Here is a 7092-nt window from a genome sequence, read left to right as displayed (position 1 = left end):
GCGGCGATCTGCGATTTTTATCGGTACTGCGTCATTATGGCGGACACTTGACACATTTTTGGGACCACTGGCATTTATACAGCGATCAGTGCTATAAAAATGCACTGATTACTGTGTAAATGTCACTGGCAGGGAAGGGGTTAACATTAGGGGGCGATCAATGGGTCAACTGTGTTCCCTAACTGTATGCTCTAACTGTAGGGGGGAGGGGGCTGACTAGAGGAAATGACTGATTGTGGTTCCTAGCTATTAGGAACTCATGATCTGTCTCTCCGAACAGAACAGAACAGGGATTTGTGTGTTTACACACACAAGTCTGCCTCTCGTGCCCACGATCGCTCGTGGTCGGCGATCATCGTGACCGCCGGTCACGAGCATCGACACCCCAGCAGTGCAGCAGGTGTGCCCTTGCTATTCCACTTACAGGGACCGACATATAACTACGACAGTTAGCAGGATCGTTCTGACCGGCTGCAGTATAATGATGGCGGCTGGTCGGCAAGCCGTTAAAGAATAAGTTCACCTTCCTACAAAAAATAATAAATGCGCAAATCTTTTTACAGGTAAAAAAAAATTTGCATTTATTATTTTGGTAGTAGAAGCCTGGAAAGTATTGCACCAGTGATCAGCAGATGCAACACTGAGAACATGTCACATGTTCTACCCTAAAATTGGTTGGAACACCTAACATGTTCCCAAAGGTGAACTTATCCTTTAACCACTTCCCGACCGGCGCACACAGATGTACGTTGGCAGAATGGCTTGGACAGGCAAATGGGCGTACAGGTACGTCCCTTTAAATTTGTCGTTGTGCCATCGTGTGCTCGCCGCCGGGAGCTCCGTGAGTCGTGTCACAGGTCCCGCGGACTCGATGTCTGTGGGGATACCCGCGACCATCTCATGGGGAGGAAGAACGGGGAGATGCTAATGTAAACAAACATCTCCCTGTTCTGCCTAGAGACAGTGTCACTGATCTCTGCTCCGTGGGATCGGAGCAGAGATCAGGGACGTGTAACACACAGCCACGCCCCCCACAGTTAGAAACACACCCCCAGGACACACTTAACCCCCTACACTGCCACCTAGTGGTTAAACCCTTCACTGCCAGTGTCATTTACACAGGAATCAGTGCATTTGTATAGCACTGATTGCTGTATAAATGACAATGGTCCCAAAAATGTGTCAAAAATGTCCGATGTGTCCACCATAATGCCGCAGTCATGATAAAAATCGCTGATCGCCGCCATTACTAGTAAAAAAAAAAATTATTAATAAAAATGCCATAAAACCATCCCCTATTTTGTAAACGCTATAACTTTTGCGCAAACCAATCAATAATCACTTGCACATTGCAATTTTTTTACCAAAAATATGTAGAAGAATACGTATCGGCCTAAACTGAAGAAAAACATTTTTTTTATATATATTTTTGGGGGATATTTATTATAGCAAAATGTAAAAAATAATGTGTTTTTTTCAAAATTGCTGCTTTTTTTTGTTTATAGCGCAAAAAATTAAAACTGCAGAGGTGATCAAATACCAACAAAAGAAATCTCTATTTGTGGGAAGAAAAGGACGCCAATTTTGTTTGGGAGCCACGTTGCACGACCGGGCAATTATCAGTTAAAGCGATGCAGTGCCGAATCGCAAAATGTGCTCTGGTCTTTGGCCAGCAAAATGGTCCGGGGCTTAACTGGTTAAAGAGATATAGAATAAGATGATTTCAATTAAATATAAGATGATTTTAAAGAAATATGTAATGATTTTAATTAAATTTATAGAAGATTTTAATGACATATAAAATGATTTATGGGAATATAAGATGATTTTAATAAAATGTATAATGATTTTATTGAACTGTACAATGAATATACAATTATTATATACAATGAATTTAAATAAATATAAGATGATTTTAATTAAATATATAATGATTTAAATGAAAAATAAGATGATTTTAAAGAAATCTATAATGACTTTAAAGAAATATAAGATAATTTTAATGAAATGTATAATGATTTTAATGAAATATAAATTATATATTAATATAATTTTTTTTATTGAGACAAAAGATGATTTTAATGCTTGTCATTGATTTAAAATTGTTTTAACCGCTTCAGCCCTAGAAGATTTTACCCCCTTCCTGACCAGAGCAGATTTGGCGATTCGGCACTGTGTCACTTTAACTGACAATTACGTGGTCATGCGACGTGGCACCCAAAACAAAATTTAGGTCCTTTTTTTCCCCACAAATAGAGCTTTCTTTTGGTGGTATTTGATCCCCTCTGCGGTTTTTATTTTTTGCACTATAAACAAAAAAAGAGCGACAATTTTGAAAAAAAAGCAATATTTTTTACTTTTTACTATAATAAATATCCCCCAAAAATATATATAAAAAAAAACTTTTCCCTCGGTTTAGGGCGATACGTATTCTTCTACATATTTTTGGTAAAAAAAACCCACAATAAGCGATTATTGATTGGTTTGCACAAAAGTTATAGCTTTTACAAAATAGGGGATAGTTTTATGGCATTTTTATTATAATTTTTTTTATTAGTAATGGCACAGATCTGCAATTTTTACCATGACTGCGACATTATGGCGGACAAATCGGATACTTTTGACACTATTTTAGGACCATTGTCATTTATACAGCGATCAGTGCTATAGCAATGCACTGATTACTGTGTAAATGTCACTGGCAGGGAAGTGGTTAACAACTAGGGGGTTATCGAGGGGTTAAGTGTGTCCTAGGGAGTGATTCTAACTGTGGAGGGATGGGCTTCCACTCAATTGACAGCGATCACTGTTCCCGATGACAGGGAGCGGTGATCTCTGTAATGTCACAAGGCAGAACGGGGAAATGCCTTGTTTATGTAGCAGTGACCCCTGGAGGAGCTGCTGGTTTTATTGGGCTTACCGTTACCTTCTTGACCTTGCCTCTGTCTAGGGGTTCCCGTTGGTAGATGGCCCAAAGAAATGCAGAAACTCACACTGGATCTTCTTTTGGGTTATTTATTTAGAAGATAATACAGTCTCTTATATGGATGGGTAGAGGGTGAAGAAGAAAGTTCAGGTACTTTTGGAACTACAAAAATAGAAAGTCTCTTATAGAAGAAATCCAGAGAATTACCGTTTCACAGCTGGATTCTCATAACCTCCGGATAGACCTCCTCTCACTAGGCCTAGCAGCCGGTAGGGCATTAAGTAAAGTAAAGTCTCTGCCAAAGACTTGGATATAACTGAGGGACGTAGACAATAATTTAGAGAACTATCATACGGTACCAGTATCTCTCAGCCGGTGTGGCGATACCGTATCAGTGTGGATCCATAAAGTGTCCTTCAACTGAGCCTCCAGGCTCCTTCAGAAAAACCAGCCTTACGCACGGCCTTCTCCCGAAGAGTCCTCTCCTGGATGCTTCTCCAGTTGCTGGGCCTCTCCTTAGATGAGACGGCAGCGGACCACCCTTGGATCATTAGGGCCTCATATCCATCCAGGCCTGTCCCTGCAGTTTCTTTGCCTCTGGCTATCCAGCCCCGAGGCTTGGAATTGCATGGATCCACACCCCATGCCAGGAGGGCCATGAGGGCTGATCAGGAGGACCAAAACCAAACAGACAGAAAATATCTTCTGGACCGGAACCCCGAAACGTGATCGCAGTACCTTAAATACCACCTCCCAGAATGCACAGCAGGAAAACACTCCCACTGGGCTGGTTCCGAGAAAAGAATGGCACTCAACACATCCAACTAGACTGCGTTCTACCACTTGCTGGCGGTGACAGTGACACCTGCAGCCAAGGAGAACTGCAATCCAGCCAGACTAGTACTGAAACCATAATTTAGCAAAATAGCCCTAAAACCCAACTGTGGTTTCAGGAATATAAATTTTCAAAAACATATAGCGTATGCTCATCAGGAGCCAGCGCTACATTTACATAGGCACTTCCCTGTTCTGCGGTTCCGTGACATGAGACCTGATCGCTGTGGGCACGGTCAAGCTATACGCAGCGAGCGCGCACGTGCCCGCTAGCCCCACCAATTAAAGGGTACACCCATTTGCCCACCACTGCCATTGTGCCAACGTATATTGCCATGCAGCGGCCGGCAAGTGGTTAAAAACTGTTCATATAGCATTTACTAATAAAGTTGTATACCTTATTCCTTTAGTTAATTTTACATCCAAGCCTGAATGTAGCCAAATTTCAAAATAGTTTACTTTTTTTTTTTATATATAACATGCTATAATCCAAAGATTGCACTTGTGCTTCACAATGTTGTGCAAATTAAGTCTTTCTTCAATGTGTGGATATCTCTAATAGCAAACAAAGTTTGGCGGTGCTCCAGAATTCACACTAATGCCGCGTACACACGTAGCCGACTATCCAGCGGACTTAGTCTGGCGGACTTTCCGAACGGGCTACTTGCCCACACACGGCACTTTTTCAGCGGACTAATACGGCGTACTATCCACCGTACTTTTGAAATGAAGGGACTCGCCCACACACGCGGAGGAAAGTCCGCTCATTTCGAGCGCGTCTCCAGGTAGGACTTAAAGGGGAACCCCAACGCCGAAAAAAATCGGCGTGGGGGTCCCTCCCTAGGTCCACATCAGACCCTTCTCCGAGCACGCTGGCCGGCCAGGAAAGGGAGGGACGAGCGAGCGGCCCCTCCCTCCTGAGCCGTAGCAGGCCGCGTGCTCTCAACATGGGGGGGGTGCCTTGTCCAAAGCACCTTGTCCCCAGTAAGTTCATACCAGGTGGCGGGGCCAGTGACGTCTCCTTCGCGGGCCCCGCCTACCTGGAGACCCGCTCAAAATTAGCAGACTTTTCTCCGGGCGGGAAAAGTCAGTTCATTTCAAAAGTATGGCGGACTGGCATACACACGGCCGGATTGTCCGCCGAAATGCAAGTCCGGCGGGAAGATTGGAGTGCAAAACTACTTTCTAAGTCCGCCGTACTTTCGGGTCCAAAAAGTCTGCCGGAGGCTACACACGGGGGGATTGTCCGGCGGACTTGAGTTTGCCGGACTTTTCCACCCGATTGTTTGATCGTGTGTACGCGGCATTAGGATATCTGTTATGGTGAGTTTTGAAGTCAAATGAGGTTTAATTTTCGTTCTTCACAACATCATAAAAAGTTGTTTTGCTTCCTATAAAGGAATAAACATAAACTTTATTAAACATTTTTCATATTACCCTTTATAGATTAAAAGAAAAATCTAGATATACTGGAAATATAATACACATGCAATGCACTCATTTCATCATAAATACATTTTTAGTATATTTTTATATCTATTTTCTTACACTTTAAAAAAAACAAAAAAAAAACAATGCTTTCTTTTGGTGTCATTGACTTCATAGATGATATAATCTGCTATATGTTTTAAAATAAAATAAAAAGTTTAAAAGTTGAAATAATACACTTTTTTCCAGTTTGGTTGCTAATAAATTAAAAATGAGAGATAATATAAAGGACCACTGTTTTTCTGCAAATTGTCCTGTTTTTGTACATATAATAATATGTTTCTGGTGCCAAGCAAATTACATTAAAAACATTTTTGAAAGTAAAGTTTTTTTTATTTATTTATTTATTTATTTATTTTAACATTCATGCTACAGAAAACTAGCATAAGAAAGAGATGGACGAAAAAATGTGCAGAAACAGTAAAAGAAATAAATAAGTTAACCATTGAGAAGAAGGAATTCATTTTTAGTATTTAAAGGAGTTGTAAAGGCAGAAGGTTTTTTTATCTTAATGCATTCTTTGCATTAAGATAAAAAGCCTTCTGTGTGTAGTAGACTCCCCAGCACACCCTAATACTTACCTGAGCCCCATCTCTGTCCAGTGATGTCTACGAGTCCCTCAGCTGTCCATGACTGTCCCTCCTGATTGGCTGAGACACAGCAGCGGTGCCATTGGCTCCCACAGCTGTCAATCAAAGTCAATTAAAGTCAGTTAGCCAATCAGGAGAGGGAGGGGTGGGGTCTGAATGGACACACAGAGCTGCAGCTCAGCTGGGGGTGCCCCCATAGCAAGCTTCTTGCTGTGGGGGCACTCGATAGGAGGGAGGGGCTAGGAGCAGTGAAGAGGGACCCGAGAAGAGGAGGATCTGGGCTGCCCTGTGAAAAACCAACTGCCCAGAGGAGGTAAGTATAACATGTTTGTTATTTAACCACTTACAGACCGGACCATTTTGCTGGTCAAAGACCAGACCACTTTTTGCGATTCGGTCGTGCGACGTGGCTCCCAAACAAAATTAACATGCTTTTTTTTCCCACAAATAGAGCTTTCTTTTGGTGGTATTTGATCACCTCTGTGGTTTTAATTTTTTTGCGCTATAAACAAAAATAGAGCGTCAATTTTGAAAAAAACACATTATTCTTTACTTTTTGTTATAATAAATATCCCCCAAAAATATATAAAAAAAAACATTTTTTTCCCTCAGTTTAAGCCGATACGTATTCTTTTACATATTTTTGGTAAATCACAATAAGCGATTATTGATTGGTTTGCGCAATATAGCGTTTACAAAATAGGGGATAGTTTTATGGCATTTTTATTAAAAAATTTTTTTTTACTAGTAATGGCGGCGATCAGCGATTTTTATTGTGACTGCGACATTATGGTGTGGTACATGATATGGTATGACACATCGGACATTTTTGACACATTTTTGGGACCATTGTCATTTATACCGCAATCACTGCTATATAAATGCAGTGATTCCTGTGTAAATGACACTGGCAGTGAAGGGGGTTAACCAGTGGGTGGCAGTATAGGGGTTAAGTGTTCCTAGGGGTTTGTTACTAACTGTTTCTAACTGTGGGGTGCTTGGCTGTGTGTTAGTGAACACTGATCTCTGCTCCAATCACATGGAGCAGAGATCAGCGTCACTAGTTGCTAGGCAGAATGGAGAAATGCTGTTTACAACGGCATTTCTTCATTCGGCCGCCCCCGTGAGACGATCGCGGGTATGCCCTCGGTGATCGAATCCGCAGGACCTGTGACCAGACTCACGGGGGTGCCCGACCGGCACGGGAGTGCGCGGCGGCGCCGCGCTCCCGATGGCAGGGCGGCAAATTTAAAG

Source organism: Lithobates pipiens, unplaced genomic scaffold (genome assembly GCF_037356315.1).
Source record: "Lithobates pipiens isolate NorthernLeopardFrog02 unplaced genomic scaffold, aLitPip1_a1.2 Scaffold_22, whole genome shotgun sequence".
In the NCBI taxonomy this organism is placed as follows: domain Eukaryota; kingdom Metazoa; phylum Chordata; class Amphibia; order Anura; family Ranidae; genus Lithobates; species Lithobates pipiens.
The sequence above is the reverse complement of the archived record's forward strand: the minus strand, read 5'-3'. Positions refer to the sequence as shown.